Here is a 17,685-nt window from a genome sequence, read left to right as displayed (position 1 = left end):
GAGTAAGAAGAATTTCTTATTATCAGCAATTTCAGTTATTAAAGTAGATAATTGATTATTTTCGAATTAATTTGGAATAGACACTTCACAGTTTTAAGGACATTATTCATACCAAATTGCATTTTTATTGTTAGTTCTGATCATAAATTCTTTCAAAATTATTAATAAATAGCAGTAATAACTAAGGATATAAAATTGACAAATCTGTTTTGTTAATATTGTTGTTTGTCGTAAAGTAATCTTGGGTTTAATTTGCGTAATCTGCTGTTAGTAATTTGGAAGGTGATGGAGTATTAATCCCTTTGCCAATACCGTAGCACCAATAGTATGAGAGATAAAATAATTCATGCTACTTCACTGTTTTGTTTGTTTGTTGAATGCCAATAAGAAATGTATTATCGATTAAAACAGATTTTAAAAAAATATTTCATTATTATTTTAAATAATGCAAAATTAGATTTATATTTTCCTTTTTTTTCTGGAATTTCATATTTAATTTATTATATATAAATTTATGTATTATTATTTAGTTTTAAGAAAATATTTTATTCTTAGAGAATTTCTAGATGAAGTAAATTTAATCTATTTTTGGGTGGTAAAGAAAACTTCTCAAAAAAAATCATTATGATTAGCTTATAACTCTTCAAAGTTTACCAATTTAATAACGAATAACTAGCTGGATTTTCCTTATTAAAATGGCAAGAGAAATTTCTTTTGAATATTGTAAAATTAAAAGTTTTAATTTTAACCTAAAGCAATTCTTCTCCCGTCATTGTTTGTAAATTTTTATAAACACAACTTAAATTCTTAAAGCCTTCATAGTATTTCTGGAGTTTTTACTGTTTTGTGAATAGTATATTTAGTTTCTGTTGCTATGGTTAAAATTATCTTTTGCCTGCTTTATGAATTAAAAAAAAAAAACAAAAACATTTTTCTGAGAAAAGTGTATCCAACCCAAGTTTATAATTTTTCCAGCAAATATTTATTCAACTCTTTGAAGAGGTTGATGATTCCATATTACTTCTCCCGAGGACGACGTGAATGTTTAAAAGTATATTGTTGTTTGCTTGATCAATGGTGAGTTGCATAGTTTATTCTTGACCATTCAAATAAAGAATTTCTATCGTCCTCATGCATTACAAATCTTATGTCATTTGTTTATTTATTAATTTATAATGCGTAATAACTGTATAATTAATTTAATTGCCAATAATTCAGTTTTTGTGCAAAAATTGTTAAAATAATAATTTTTATCCACTACAAAATTATTTATATTTAGTAATTTATTTTAAATTTAAATCCAAATTATAGAATAGTTGAGTAAAGAAATTTATTTAAAAATTACGACAAACGAATTTCAATTATAATTAGTTATCGTATAAATTGCATGAAATTTAAAATTTTCTTTATGGTGTTCAGTAATTTTAACTCGATTTTTAACAAATTAAGTAATTTTATTCTCGTTATTTTATGAAAAATATCTTAATTTTGAACAGTATAATTTTTATAATTTAAGAAATATGAATGAATGTTAATGATTAAATTAAAACTTAAGTTGACTTCAGGAATAGCAAACAAGATAAATTATGTTTATATTATTGTATAGTATAACTTCGTATTAATTAAATTGTAGGATAAAATTCAGCATTTTGAGAATTTGAAAGACTTGATAGCTTAAGATAAAATATACATTAGAAAATATTAATGTAAAAAAAAATAGCAAAGCCCAAATGTATGAGAAAAGTTTTAAAAAAATTCAAATGCATCAAGTAAACAAACAAATTAAACTTTACAATTAAATAATTTATAGATTTTGTCTTTCAGACATTATATATACTTGGAGAAACACAGTGTATATATACATATATAAGCATATTAAATAAGTTAGTTGTATATAGATGTTTATGTATATATACACCATACTGGGTAAAGTTATATCTGGCTTGAGTGCCACAGTGGATGATTATATAGGCCATGGGTGTATGAATCATTCTCAGTCAGCGTCGTGATTAATCTTGGATGGTTATATCAAGAATTAAATATGTCCTGAAGCAAAAAATCAGTTATGTTCAATGGTCTGAGTGTAACTGGCAATGCATCTGCATGGTAGGCGGGAGCGGAAGGTTTGAGTCCCACTCCAGGCCAATTCTTTTTTGCAGAATATTTTAAATTATTTAATAAAATATTAATTTATTATTATTATTAAATTTAATAAGAGATGGTGCCTAATGCCTACCTCTAATACCAAATTATTTAAAATTATAATTATTAATAGTAGCAGAAAAATAGCCTGATACATTATGGCAATCATTTGGCTCTGAGGAACACTAAGTGAATTGTACAAAAATTAAGCATGTTCCATCAAAGTTGTCTATGCATAATTCCTAAAATCATCTACTACTATAACTATGTCACAAACAATAAAGTTGTAATCTTCTTGATCTGCTTCTATTTATAAGACATCATAACAGACTGTAGGATACGTTGGGTATCAACTACTATATTTACCAAGTCGACAGACATTCTAACATCAAATTAACTCCTGACATGTTGGGGGAAAGAAAGGATGTAGGCTGAGCAAAGTTTGGCACAATATATCCACAGATGACTTCTGAACTCTGAAATGTTTAATATTAAGCAAGATGGAAATTCTGTCATGAAAGATAGCTGGAAATGAAGTCTTGCTGCCCAGTGTACCAGTTGCATATTTGGAGATAGCTACTATTATTAAAGTAGAACAAAATGTTTATATGAGAAATTAAGTTCAAAATCTAAAAAAATGCTTCAGAGGACGAAAACAAATTATACTTTTGAAAATCTTAAAGTTTATCAAACATTTTTTTATAATAATAAGTACTGTACATTCCTGAACAAAGAAATAAACATTCTTGGAATAGACATTTACTCCAAATTTGTAAAATTATTTGATGACTATTGCTTGCTTGGATATGTTTACCCAACAAAAATCAAATTTATCGCTAACTCCAATTAGATTATTGTGATGTATCAAAATTATATGATTACTTAGACAACTAAGTAATTAGCTGATTAACTGTTTATATTTTATTGTGTAATATAATTTATGAATTTCATTACATTCGTTCATTGATTTAATAAAGCCAAGAAAATATTAATATCTATGATTTTATAATAGAAAATTTACTTTTCCATATGATTTTTAATTGATATTTTATATTATTGTTAGTATCGTGCTTTACTGCAACCGTATCACAAACAATAAAGTTGCAAATAGATGCAGATCAAAAATATCACAAGATATTGTCAAGTTGGTACCAAGCTTCATTTTTCAGTTAAGCTCTGTATTAACTTAATTGCGATTTTTGAAAGCTTTAAATAATTTTACACTTATAACAACAAGAACAAAGCTTAATAATAATAATGATAATAAAGTGTAAATAATCAAGTCTTTTAATACCCTATCATCTTTGATGCCATAAAAAGTTTAATGTTGAAAATTCCTTTTAAAAGAACAGAAGATATACTTTATATTTTGCATATTTTCTTTTTTGGTGTAAAAATCATCACCGATTTATTAAATAATTGGTGAAATATTAATTATAAAATTTCTGAGTCAGTTATTCTATGTTTTAGCTTTCATAAAAAAATCTGTTATTGGCTTAAAACAGAAAATAACTAGTTTTTTAAAGTATTTCAAAGACCACTATCTGTTTCATCTATAAAAATAACAGAAATTTTGTCATTTTTGGCATAGTTATAATTATATATGAACATCAACTCTCAAACTGTTAGATTAAAGCCAAACAAACTGCTGTTTCGATTATAATTCAGTTCATCTCCAAAAATTGGTTGAAATTAACCAGTTTTAAAATAATACTTTTCATTTGTATCAGTTACATGTTCATCATCTCATATTATTTTTTATATACTTTTATCCTCAACTTTTTATTATAACTTTTTTCCATTAGTCTTAATGTTTCATTATCATATACAGAATTTACTATTATTAACTTTTGGATGTGTCATTTGCAACTGTTATATGACAAATTGAGAAAAATCTTTTCTGTTTTATGTCGGATTTTAATTTTTGATTATAGCATCCATTAACTGAAGCATAGCAATATGACATCAATTTTGCAAAGTTTTATGAACAAGTCAAAAATTTTCTTTCAGTATGGATACGCTCAGGTTTGCATGCGGTTGGCCCATCTTTTGACCGAGAACACAAATATTTGTATACAATAACATCAAAATATTGTTAGAAGAGTATACTGGAATGTGAATTGCTTGTTTAAATAATTTTCTTGACAATTTTCCAAGTAAAAGAACTGTATTTAAATAGTCCAGGGTTAACTAGATTTGTCAAGGATAAGTATATAATTGCCCTTTACAATTTTGATACAATATTACATCTGTTTTTAAATAATTGAATTATAATAAGTGTGTGTTATTACAAATGGTTTATATGTGTATGTATTTTTTTAATCAAATAATAACACAAATTTGCTATCTATATATATTCCAAAATATGAAAAATGCTTGATTTCTTTAAATTGTTTACTTAACATCAAAATCTGAGGTTTTCTTTTGTTTGTGTTGTATGCCTTGTGGTGTATGCCTTGTCTAACTCAGACAAGGCATACACCACAAATATTACTTTATTTTAAATTGAGTATTCATTTGAGATAGACATGTAGAAAAGTTTAAAAATTGGTATGGTAAGACATTCTTTTGATTGCATAATTTAGTTACTCCAGCTCAAAAAATGTAGATATAATTTTCTCTCATTTCAGTAAGATTGGCTTTTCAATCAGTGATTTGTATAAATCTGATATCATTTTTAAGCTTCCATTAACAGGAAGCATTTTTAAGCTTCCATTAATTGTTCAGTGGTTAATCAGTAAGAAGTTTACTGCATTTTTTAATTAAAGGCTTAGTTGCAAACAAAACTGTTCAAATTCTGAAGGTATTTTTATATTTTAAGTACTCCATGCTGTACAGTGCAAAAGTATTTAGTACAGTATATGAAGACATCAGTATTGAGATTTTGGTTGAAAAATGTTTTGAAATGTAATAATAATAATTTGATTATAAGTTTATGCACAACTTATAAATTCATAAATTATATTTACCATAAATCTTGCAATGTTATATTTGAATCTTATTCTGGATAATGTTATGTAAAGACAAATTTAGATTTTGTTTAGTGTCTTCATTGAATCTATCCAATTGCATAAATGAAATAATCATAATTAAAAATTAAGGTTTCTAGTCATATTTAAGCTGCTATTTAAAGCACATACAAGTGGGAAATTAACAAATACTATTGTTGTAGAACTGTTGAAATTAAGAATGGGAAAAATTTCTAAAATAAATATTTTTATTTTTGGTATAATCCCAGATTTATCAGAACAGCCCAAATTAGCAATTTTTTTTATTAATGCTCTAACTTTTACTAATATTCAACCATGAAGTTATATGGCAGATCATTGTTATGTAACTTTACAATTAAGTAGGTACATACAGAGTGTCTGAGAAGTTACTGTGTTGTGAGAAATTTGTAACGACATTAAAGTTACAGGTCTCGTATGCAATAAGTGCCTATAAGTTGTATGCAATACCAAACCTGTAACTTTAACATCATTACAAATTTCTCACTGTACAGTAATTTCTCAGATATTGTATACAATAATAATAATAATAGTAATATTTTTGTTGATAACTAACTTCGTTATAATGTGTTTAAAAATTGTGATAAACTTAAAAAATGAATTAAGCGTTAAAGAGACAGTTTACACATGTTTCTAATTTATTTGGTTTCTAAAATTTACTTATCTGAATATTAAAAACTGGTATATACAGGTAGCATGAATATATAAAGTTGTATTATGTGGATAAAATTGTTTTGTAATTCAGCCATGGTGGTCGTTGTACTGACAAGAGGATTATAATTGAATTTAAAGGATAAACATTTTTGTGTACTTACGCTTTGAAGATGATTGCTTAGTTTACGGTTATAATTGATTATGATTGTTTTACTATTAATCATATATTTGATTTGCCATTATGTTATGATATTCCAGTATTAGTAATTTAGTAGTTTGGTTATCTGATAAATTTAATAGCACGAATTAATGAAATCAATTGGATGCTAATTGGAAAACTGCAGTTTGGAGTACAAATGCAGTTTGGCATGGATCATTCAAATGGAATCTTTATTTTCCTATTCATAATTTATTGTTATTTTTTTTTAAATCTATATTAATTCTTAGATTATATTGAAAAATAACAGTTGGACTGCCATGTAAAAAAAAAATAACAGATGTTAATTTTCAGTCCCGTCTTATTGGGCATCCAATGTACAATTAGAAATTAAGACAATGTTCTGTAGTTGGTATTATTGGTTGCCTAATAGACTTAAAATCAAATTTGTTTTTTTTTTTAACTTAATGTTTGAATAGAAATTATTAAGGTGTGAAAATTTCAGCCACAATTAAAGAAAATCAATTTCTCCACCATGGCTGTCCTTCATTTTTACATTACTAATTACTTAGTGATGACTAAAAAAAATATCACTGTGACAAAGCTCAGTCTATTTATTTTTTTTTTCTAGCATAAATTTTTTTGTTTTGGTTACTGCCGCCAATGAAACGGATCATGTACCTAAGGTTAACTGTGTTTTTGAAGAAAATTTACATTTATTTGTTGAAAACTATGACTGGCGTTGGGCAGCATTTTGTTCCAGAAAATGATTTTCTTTATTATCCACTGGAAAATGAGTTGTCGTGTCCAGCAGAGACGAAGGAAAAGCCCTTCTCTGGGACTCCACAGTCTTTGTTGGATGTCGGTATTCTGTATTATTGTTGCACATCTGTCAAAGACAGAAATATTGATAGATTAAATTTACATGCCATTCCAATGAAAATTTCACTCCATGTATGGTAATTCGAGGTTGATTTGATTGGTTTTAGTGACCCCGCCACATTGGAAGCAAGCTCAGAATCAAAGGCGAGTCCCCTACAGATTGACGGTAATTATGGACCAATAAACATTTTTCTAAAACTGTCGCCAGAATTTTGTGAAAAAAGATCCCTGGAGAAGGGCTTTTCTTTGTCGTAATGCAAAAAAGAATCATGTGTGTTAATTAAGATTTGCTTTTAACTTCCTTTGACCAGAGAGTATTGAGTGTTTCCTAAGTAAAGACCATTTTAAAAATTCTATTGCGAGGCAGAGAGAGAATATTTCACATTACTCATTTCTGTTTATTCTCCAACACCACAAAAATTCAGTCTTACCGAAATTGAATAATTATTAATTAATAATATTTTAATAAATGGAAAATTGAAAGTAGACTAGAGCAAATGGAATGTGAAGTTACTAAAGTTTAAACTGCTATTATTATTATTATTACAATGTGCAATTACTAAAATTGTATGGATCTTCAAAATTTTAATGATTTCATCATTTTCTTATAGACCCTTTGGGATGTAATTAATAAGTAGACTACATTTGATTAGAGGACAATTGTGTTTTGGTTGTTACCGTAATAAAAATTTTATTGAAAATAATTGAAAAATTTATTAAATAAATATAAAATGTTGTCCTTGGATGCTTTTAAGAGCACAACCTTTTGTGTTTTACTTAATTAGTGGAATAACTCGTGCTCATGATAAAATGTATTGTCAAATCTACTTTTTGTTGAGTGAAAAATCAGTATAATAATTATATGAAAAATTAAATTTGGAAAAACTTTCATCGTTGCAAAGACTTGGTGTTTTGGAGAAAGCTGTGAATTATTCTGCCTGTCCCAAATGTTTTGATTAATCATGCTTATGAAACAATTTGTACTCTTGTTTTAATTTTTAATAATTGTTATAATTATATTTTAAATTGACTGCTTAAAATAATTTTTTTAATAATAAAAAAATTTACTAAAAAACTTTTAAAAATCTTAAATTATAATCATAATTTAGTGTATTAATTTCTGTTGAGAATAATGACATTTTTCTCTTTTCAATATTTCAGCAATGATTGCCAGTCAGCAAGCAGTAGCTGCAGCCGTTGGCACAATCCATCCTTACGTGCCAAAACAGTTTGATGTGCAACCTTCTAAGAGGAATTCTTTATTGGAGTGAAACGTGCCATCGACTTGTGCTCATCATGCACCGTAGTTTCTTGCATGTGTTTGTATCAGAAAATTATATTGAAGTAAATGATGCACCGCAGCTTAATTGTTCAAGTTAATCATCGAAAGAATTTGATGAATCCTTCCACCATTGATCTTAGGACCAGTGCAATTTGGAATATTTAATGCATTAACAGACAGTTTCTTGCTGGCAAGTTCTATTGATGTCTTGTGAATCCTACATAAACAAACTGCTGGAATCAGTTGTTTGCTTCGGCTAGAATGGTTTTAGTGATTAACCAAAAACAAGAACATTTAGATGTGAGTTTTCATTTCCATGGTGAGACATTCACTTGTTGAGAAGTGATCATGTGCAGAGATGATAATGTTTTTTAATCTGCACGTCCAGATGAAAAATTTGATGACAATATATATATACGGTATATATATATATATGTATCTAGCATGCACTTTAAGAAAAAAAAAATATCAGACATTGATCGAAATGTTTCTTCCACACATCATGAACTATTTCTGTATCTCGCCGCAAGACGGGAAACCATGTGGTGTTATTCATTTCTTTTTATTTTATAGACATTGCCTTGCATTCAAAACAGTATGTTGTTAGAAACCATGACTGTGATGAGTCCGTGGTATTTGAGTCCACGATCGAGTGGCCAACCTGCTTCATGTACAAAGTGTTGTATATTATGTGTTTATGTAAAACTTTCGACAGTTTCCGGTCCCTAAGAAAACACATGTTGGTGTTTTGACTGTTGTATTTTTATGACACAGAATAAATCTGTGCATTTGAGTTCTTAGACATCAAAATTAGTATCATTTGTTTGATATCACATTATTTAATATTCAAAGTTTTAATAGTGTTTGATAAAAGATAAAATAGTTTAAAAAATTTTTAAAGACAGTTTTCCTGAAAAGATGATAAGAAAAATTACATACATTAAAGGATTACAGGAGCTATTTTAATATTAAAATTTTCACACTACACCTTTTTTTGCTGAGATAGTTTTATTGAAAAATTAACATTTTCTGCCTACTCTATTTTTCTTGTTTTTCCATTATTATTTTTTGTATTTAAATCTATGTATTCTATTTAATGGAACGCCAATGTTCTTTTTTTTTCTATCGTTAAGCCTGAGGATGGCTATTTTAATATTTATTTGTGAGAAAATTATTTGAAATTTATATATTAAATACTATTCTTGTAAGTTATTGTCTCCCAAAAACAATAGCATTATCTAAATTTAGTTTTCATATTAGTTTTGTTTATTAGTTTATACAAAAACAGATACAATTGCTCCTATAATCTTTCTACACTGTTATGGTTAATATTACAGGATGTATTTGATTACACTACATTGATTAAAATAATAATAAGGAAATGGGGTATTAATAAAGTATTTTAATGTTTATTAAAATTGTAGCCCATAATTTAAGCTGTATCATTAATATTTACTGAATTATTATAAATATACATCTTTCTTTTAAGATTTAAAATCATTAAGTATGGAACTTATATGTTCCTAAGGTTTGTTTTGATTACAATAAAGTAATACAATTTGATTGATTGATCTAAAATACATTTTCATTGAATAGAACAATTGGTTTTGGCAAGTTGGTTGCCGCCTCCAGATTTCAAGTTCAAAATTACTAACAATTTGAAACAGTTTTAAATTTTGAATTTAAATTGTTTTAAACTGTTAAATATGAAACCTGCAGATAAGAATAGACTTGCCTATATTTATTATTTGGTTTTAATAGAATGTATCTTGCAACAAGTAGACAAAATGCGTTATTTTGAGATTATTTTGAGAAGAAAGAAAATGAGAAAAGGGGGAATTATCCCATAATGGTTTTTCAGATCATTCAAAAATTCTACTCACATAGGATTTGAATTTGCCAAATTATATAAAATTAGGAAATTTATAGGAAAACATGAAAATGGAAGTGTGAAAAGGATTATTTTTAGCTAGTCATGATGTCATTAATGATCGTATTTTATTCCTCATAGAAATATGTTAGTTGTGATCATTAAAATTAGATGGTTTATTTGTTAAATTAATTATTTTATGATTTTATTATAAGATGTTAATTGCAGAATGTAAGTTAACCTTAATTGTGTGATTAGGAGATATTCTCTTAATTGAAGAATACTTTAAATATTGTTATAATCAGAAAGCAATTTAAAAGTAATGATGAGTTTAAGATTCAAAATTTCAGACAATAGCTGCTGTTCTCTGAAATTTTGAAATTCTAAAAAAAAATTGTTTTCTTAGAATTGATTATATTTTAAATGTCTGAAGATTTCAGTTGATGATAGTTGATGTGCAAGATATTACAAGAGCTATTGCAGTGTTTTAAACCTACATATCAAGTTTAATGTATTTATTATAACTGAGTAAGAAGGTACTGTACATACATATAAATCTTACTCAAATATTATATAAATTAGCATTTGAAAACAATTTACATTATTTGATCTCAATATTTAGTTTTGATCATCATCAATATTATCCCAAAGTTTGACATTGCACTTTGAAGAATGTGTTTTGGAATAGTGAATATGTCGCACTCAATAGGCGACTCAAGCTTTGTCTTTGAGCCAGTTTGATAAATATTACCTTCAAGATATCTCTATGAAAAGACATCTTCAGATTTGGAAAAACATGCAGATCAGTCGGTTCATATTTTGAGGTGTTTTCCACAGTGCAAAGCTTGTTGAAGTTGAGGATTAACAATTGAACACACTAACATAAATGGCTTCAAGTGTGATTTGAATGATACCTGTACAACTTGTTCAGTTTGTAATAAAGCATTAAAGTTTATAACTTTTGGAACACATTGTATATAATGGATTTTGCCCAAGATAATATGAAACTTCATGCTAAAAATGATCTATGTTTGTTACATATAGGATGATGTGAAATAATTTAACTATGCACTATCTTGTGTAATATTTGAACTTACAGAATATTTGAAGAGATTTATCATAAAGAATAAGTTCATTTGTTTTAGCAATCTGTTTATGAAGTTTAGTCTTACAGTGTATGTGTGGCCAGATCATGTTGCACAGACCTCTGCATAAAGCTTAGCCGAGGGGTCGGAGCCACAGTACTCTCCTGTATAAGACTAAACTTTATATAACTTTTATATGTTTCATATAAAAACAAACAAATTGATTTTAAAAATGACATTGAAATCAATTTATCTCCATTTTATAATTAGCATTGTACAAAGAGTGTCTGTTTATATTATACCAATTAACAATTACATTTGGTTTGTCATTGAATTTGGCAATACAATTACATTGTTAACATAATTAGGCAATTTTTGTTTGTGGAGAAAACAATAGATTGCTTGGGAATGTTGTGGAAACCAATAGTGATTAACACTCAATTGAAAAGATTAACAAATTCTATAAAATGAATTACTATAAGAAAATAATTCTGTGAAGTAAACATTAGTAGGAAAATTTGATATTTATTGGGTATATATATTGAATATATATGAATATATTCAAATTTAAAAGGTAGAAACGATTACAGCATTTTAATATTTGTCAGCATATTTGAAATCTCTAGGTCTTGATTATAATTAATTAAAAAATTTTACAAGCCTAAATTTATGCAAGATGATAGCAGATTATCTCACAATATCCCATGTATTAATTTTAAAAATTACATTACCCTATACTGTTGTTGTGTTTATACTATAAAGATACAATGAATGTGTAATCAAAATTAAATTAATGAATTGAACCAATAGTTCAGTTCATTACATATTCATTCTATCTTCATATATACTGTACATATTAATGAGAAAGTTTTAATGTAATATTTTAGTCATATTAAGGATCTTGTGATTACTTTTTACATACATTATTGATATGATCATTAGAATTAATTTCAAATGCAATACTGCATTTCCAATACAAATTTTTCCAAAAAGTAATGTATTATAATTTATTTCTTGGCTGGAACCAGTATTAACAATTTAAAACTAACTGAAGTGTGTAATACAAGATTAAAGTGACCAACTTTTATGATCTAAACAAAATGATCATTGGATTCTTCATTGAAAATAGTTCATCAATCAGTGAAATGTATTATGTACCAAATTCTTTTGTTTCAGGAAGACAATTAGGAATGAATTTTTCAATTGACCATGCACTGTAGATTCTTCAAATATGATTACTTTGGCAAACACATTATTTCCAAATTGGCAATTTTAAGTTAATGGAGAAAGATTTTCTCCCAGTGTTAGAGAATACGAAAATGAATCAGTTACTTTGAACTAGAAATAAAAAAAGATGGTGGAAACTAAGATGATATTTCAAGTGAATGTATTGATTACCCAAACTGATGGGTTTTAGGACTGTAAAACAATTGACAGCCTTTAATATGATATTAACACACAAAGAAACACTTATCACCATTCTACTAAATTACTGTTTGACTAAAATATCAAACTTAGATGCTCTAAGTTTGATATGGAAATACCACTTACACAAGATACATGGTGGATGTGTTATTTAAATATGATGATGGTGATTGGATTTGTACAAAAGCAAGATATATATTATTGGGTTATATCTATATAATGTAAATATGGACGTAATAGGATTTCGTAAGCAAAGCATCCCTGTTTTCCATTTTTGAAATTAAATATTTATTGTGAAATAAATTGTGGTACATTACTTTTATAGTTCTTGGTGCATTCGTAGTGTGGCTATGGTTTCCAACTATTCGGAAATGATCTGAAAAATGAGTGAAGTGTATGTTTTCCAGCTCTTTTCTTCCTCCTGAAAAGTTGGCACCTCTAATCGTAATCTGAATTATTTTCATTCCCGCTAGTTTATTTTTTTCATTTTTGTTTTCTGCTCTCTGGATATTAAATGCTTTTTTAAATCCCATTATGTGTCTGGCTGAATCCACAACGGGTCAGCAGTGAGGATGGGTGCTCGACGTATTCGGAATGGGATCCATATGTAAAATTCCTGGGGTGGTTCGCTGGGATTCGATTCTTAGTCTCCAGAGCTGTAAGCTGACCACCTCGACCATCCTGGCTGTCTCCTCATCACCAAGGAAACAAAATTTGAAGTTTGTAGGTTTTAATTTGCTCATCACATTTTCAAGTTGGTTTTTTTTCAATGTGTTCAGAATTTGTTACTATGAAAGTTGGCAACTCAAGCTGTGTTTGGCCCAGAAGCTAAGTAACCAATATATAAAGATTATTTTAAGACCATTAAATTATAATTGGTTTGGAACATGATTTATTTTGCTTTCAGTGAAATGACTGAATCATGAATAACTAAGTAGCTGTATCAAATTATTGATACATACATAAGTGAGTTACTCGTCAATAGAGAGGTTGAGGCGCACGTTTTAAACGTGTACGTGTGACGTTCGGCGCCGCTTTCTCGTAAGCCTAAAAGTTTGACGATGGTGTTTGGAATGTTGAGCGTGATTCCACCGACTATCCAATGTCTATATATATATATAACCCATTCAACGTGTCCGTCTGTCCCGTAACCGTTTGATAACGGACACTAGAGGCGCCCCTATCGTGTGTCATATTTCAAACATTCAAATTAACAATTTTAATTATTATTTAAATTAACAATATAAATTATTATTATTATTCATTTGGCCCAAAAATTATTATTTGCCCAATATATAACAATATAAATAATTCAATATATTTGTAATAGGAATTTATTATTGTNTGAAATAGTTAAGGTAATATTTTAATATAATAATAGAAACCTTTCATGGCACGACCAAAGAAATACGCCACTGTGGGGGAACGTAAAGCTGCCGCTGCTGCGAGACAAAGGGAGAGACGTGCGCAGGAAACATTACAGAGAATAGCACAATCAATACGTGGAGGCTTGCAGAAGATGAAGAAATGTATACATTTATATATACTAACTGAATCAAACTTTTAAACATTAAGCGCACACAACTTTCATATATTAAGTGCATTAAACATGTCTCAGGAATTTGTAATGCTGCTGGAACGCCCACTAGGGGGCGTCCCGGGCTACTAGTTTCAATATATACGACGAGTAACTCACTTTTGAGCATCAATATTTTTAACGATAAAGAAAAAACATGCCCTTGCCATTCTTTTGTTTGAAAGCCCGTCATCGACCGAGTGGATAAAACCACTGAACATTGGCTACTGGTCCCTGCACGAAAACTCTACGTGGCGAGATCAGACATCCGGACGGACCACTCCCGAAAAATTCCAGGGATTATTCAATTCGTCCGGATTCGATCACGAGCAGTAGGGCTGTCACCTAAACCGCTCGACCATCTGGTCGACGTTATTATGTAATTAGTTGCTGAGTGGATAAAAACCACCAAACACTGATGGTCCTGGTCACGGGTTTGCCTCTCACCGAAGAGCTCTGATCATGTGGAGTTTTCCGGGTCATCTTCATGTGTCTTATACTTATGTAGAAGCCACTTTCCTACACAAAGTCCTCCCGGAGGCATCCCTTTTTGGAAGATCTCCGTGTTGCGTTTCCTTATCCGATCAATCCTACATTGTTTTTTTCCTTTGCTATTTTTAGTACTAATCAAAGAAATATTTTATTAGAAAACTTATTCATTTTAAAGTTTCGCTTGAATTTCGTGTTACCCATGTATTTTCTGCTTATCATTATCAATGTACCACAAACAGTTCAGTTAGTTTAGTTATTTTATTAAAGCACAAAATGCACATTTTCAGCAACGCTAGGCATAGCTGGAGGTTGAATACAGAGAATATGATGTAAGTCGTATACAAATTGTGAAACGCGTACAAAATAAAAGTAAATACTGTATATGAGTACAGTATAAAATTGTTAAATCAGAATACAAGATTATGTGCACGCGTTTAGAAAATGAGAATATAGCATACGTAGTAAGTAAAGATACATCAAAATGCCGAGATACAGTTAATTTTTATAATACACCATTAAGATGAAATAGAAGTAATGATTAAAATATACGTATTAAGAAAATTACAATATTTACATGTTGGAGGATACCAATCAGTTAGCTGACTGTTGAGGCCCAAACCACAAACACAGTAAACTGAGACTCCATCGTTTCCAGAGAGAAAAATTTGGAAATAATTTATATGCAGGTATTATAGTAAGTTTCAATACTAGCAAACCCATAGAAAATCCTTCCGGCAGGACTTTCTATGGGGAAACTTCTATTTAGATGTTAGACACGTGAGAAAGATCTGTAAAACTTCTCTAAAAAACGGACTGGCCACGTGAGATTTTTTGCTATTTTTACGTGTTAATACTTTACTAACAGTTGGTACATCGCATGTAAACAGAAGGACAGACGACACAAAAACAATTACCAGACGCGTATGACTACATTGTGGCACATAAAGCTAATTACCGGATGTAAGCCCTTTCAAAATACCGCTAGATAAGGTCCTTTAGAAGGAGATAGTTGTCTTTGCTCTCAAGAAAGAGACTCAGATCACAAGGCCAATTCACATTCTTAGCATGCAACTTAAGTTTTATAAGTTGCCTTATGTTATGAAGCATTGGGCAGGGAAAGATATAGTGTCGAATCCCGAATTTCCACAATAACTGAACAGCATTGAACTCGACTTATGGAATCGACAGAGATACGTGTTGAACTGCCCGTGTCCCGTCAGAAACTGAGTCTGAAAGTTTGGATTAAACCACCGACTGTGGAGATGCCACTCGATGCTTGGAAAGAAGCTCCTGGAGATGTGATCCAGGGGAATAGATTCCCACTCGTGTTGCCAAATTTTAATCATTTTCTTACAAAGGAGAAGACAAATCTCGAGGCTGAAAGAATACAATAGTCAGAGATGTTACGACAGTCGGCGGCAGACCGCGCCAGCTGATCAGAGCTCTACCATTCCCTGGAGTACAACAGTGCTCTCTAATCCACCCAATAGAAAAATTGTTAGAGTTAGGTGAGATGATGATGTTGAGAATGTTCCTGCATAGTGGTTGAAGACTGTCCTTGTTTTTCAGAGCACAGAGCTGTCGGTGATGATGTTAATCACCCTTTCAACAAGATTCACCTCGCACCAACTAACTGCGAAAAGAATGGCAAGGACCTCATCCTGGAAGACCGCGAAGAACACGTGTCAAAGAAAATTTCTGTTCCTCCAGAAAACATAGAAAAGGCACACCCGGTGCCATTACTAATCCTTGATCCATTGGTGAAAACTTCCACGTCTACTAAATAATCCTGTCTTGCATATAGCCCCTTCCTGTGGGGTGGGTGTGGAAGTTAGTCTACTTTTCTGTTAACCTCGTACTGTACATTGTCGAAGGGAAGAAGAAGCTTCCAATATCGACCTCGAACCCTCTGGAGATAAAATATCGCTTAGCAGTCAAATCAAGCTATAGGTGGATGGAAAGCTTTTTGGCAATGACCTACAGGGACTGATTGGAATTGCACATATGAATCCAACTTGGTGTCAAGTGTAAAGTTGGGGTTTTGTGGGACCCAGGGCGAAAGCCCGGTGCGTCCGCCGTTAAATTTACCTCTGCATCCACTATGGGTTCAGCAAGGCCCATAATAGGGCCTGTTGGGTGGTGAGGGGTGAAGACCAATACATTCGGGATAAAAACTTCTTGGGAATTGCTCACCCAGAATCGAATCCGGGTGAGCAATTCCCAAAGAGGTAAGCTGACGTCAACTTCCTCGTCCTTTCGACCCAGTTAAGGGTTAGTGAAAGTAAAAAGATGGAAGTTTTCTTACACGAGTTCTACTCACTATCATAAGGTGTCTGAAGTTCGACTTAGGAGATTTTAACAAACCGCATTTTATAGATATTCTGAAAACGAATAAACAGAGAGAAAATTGAAGACGAGAAGGAAAAAGAGCATTTGAAAAATTTCAGGTATGAATAATCATTTGCAATTATTTTAATCAAAAAATCTAGCAACGAGTTGCTTAATATACACGAACCCCTTTATCTCCCCACCGCTCGACCTTTAATCGCCAAAGTTTAATTACCTTAATAAACAAACCTCTCTTATATATTTTCTAAATGTAAAGATGGAGTCTATTAAATAAAGATTTTAAAACAGTTTGTCATATTTATTGAAAAGTATTCTTTTTTCAACAAAAGGCAATTATCTTCACATCTTGCTTTTTTACTGTTCGGGTTTCACATCCGTATGATGTCATTGTAAATATAACTTGAGGAAGTTGAATCTTTATGCATAAAGATACATCTCTACATCTGAATATTTTAATCAGGTCTTTCACAGTTGTTTTGCTATGCACAATTTACAGAGGTTGCGGCCGAAGTTTTCATCTCTAAAACGTAAACGTCGAACGTTGAGCGCCGCCATCTTGTAAGCCTAGAAGTTTTACATTGGCGTTTGGAACGTCGAACATGATTTCAGTGACCTTTGTCAAACTTCTAGGCTTACAAGATGGCGCCGCTCAACGTTCGACGTTTACGTTTTAGAGATGAAAACTTCGACCGCAACTTCTCTATTGTCTTTAGCTTTCTTGTTTGCTTACGGGTTCAATCAGGCTGAAATTATATACTGTTTT

At 30.0% G+C, this 17,685-nt stretch overlaps 1 long non-coding RNA gene across 3 annotated transcripts; it reads left to right on the top strand.

Annotated features, from left to right (window-relative positions):
* Positions 1–481: 481 nt before the first annotated feature.
* Positions 482–8,580, top strand: LOC111624275. Of its 3 annotated transcripts, XR_002756551.1 has the most exons (3): positions 482–1,077; positions 6,951–7,009; positions 8,005–8,580. It is a non-coding gene; the product is annotated as an uncharacterized LOC111624275 (long non-coding RNA). The 3 variants fall into 3 exon arrangements; XR_002756549.1 differs by lacking the exon at positions 482–1,077 and having other exon boundaries at positions 1,478–7,009; XR_002756550.1 differs by lacking the exon at positions 482–1,077 and having other exon boundaries at positions 1,478–7,114.
* The last annotated feature ends 9,105 nt before the right edge of the window (positions 8,581–17,685 follow it).

The sequence above is a fragment of the Centruroides sculpturatus genome, unplaced genomic scaffold (genome assembly GCF_000671375.1).
Source record: "Centruroides sculpturatus isolate CEXI.00-Female unplaced genomic scaffold, Cexi_2.0 scaffold242, whole genome shotgun sequence".
Lineage (NCBI taxonomy): Eukaryota > Metazoa > Arthropoda > Arachnida > Scorpiones > Buthidae > Centruroides > Centruroides sculpturatus.
Note: the sequence above shows the minus strand (reverse complement) of the source record. Positions and strands in the feature narration are given on the sequence as shown.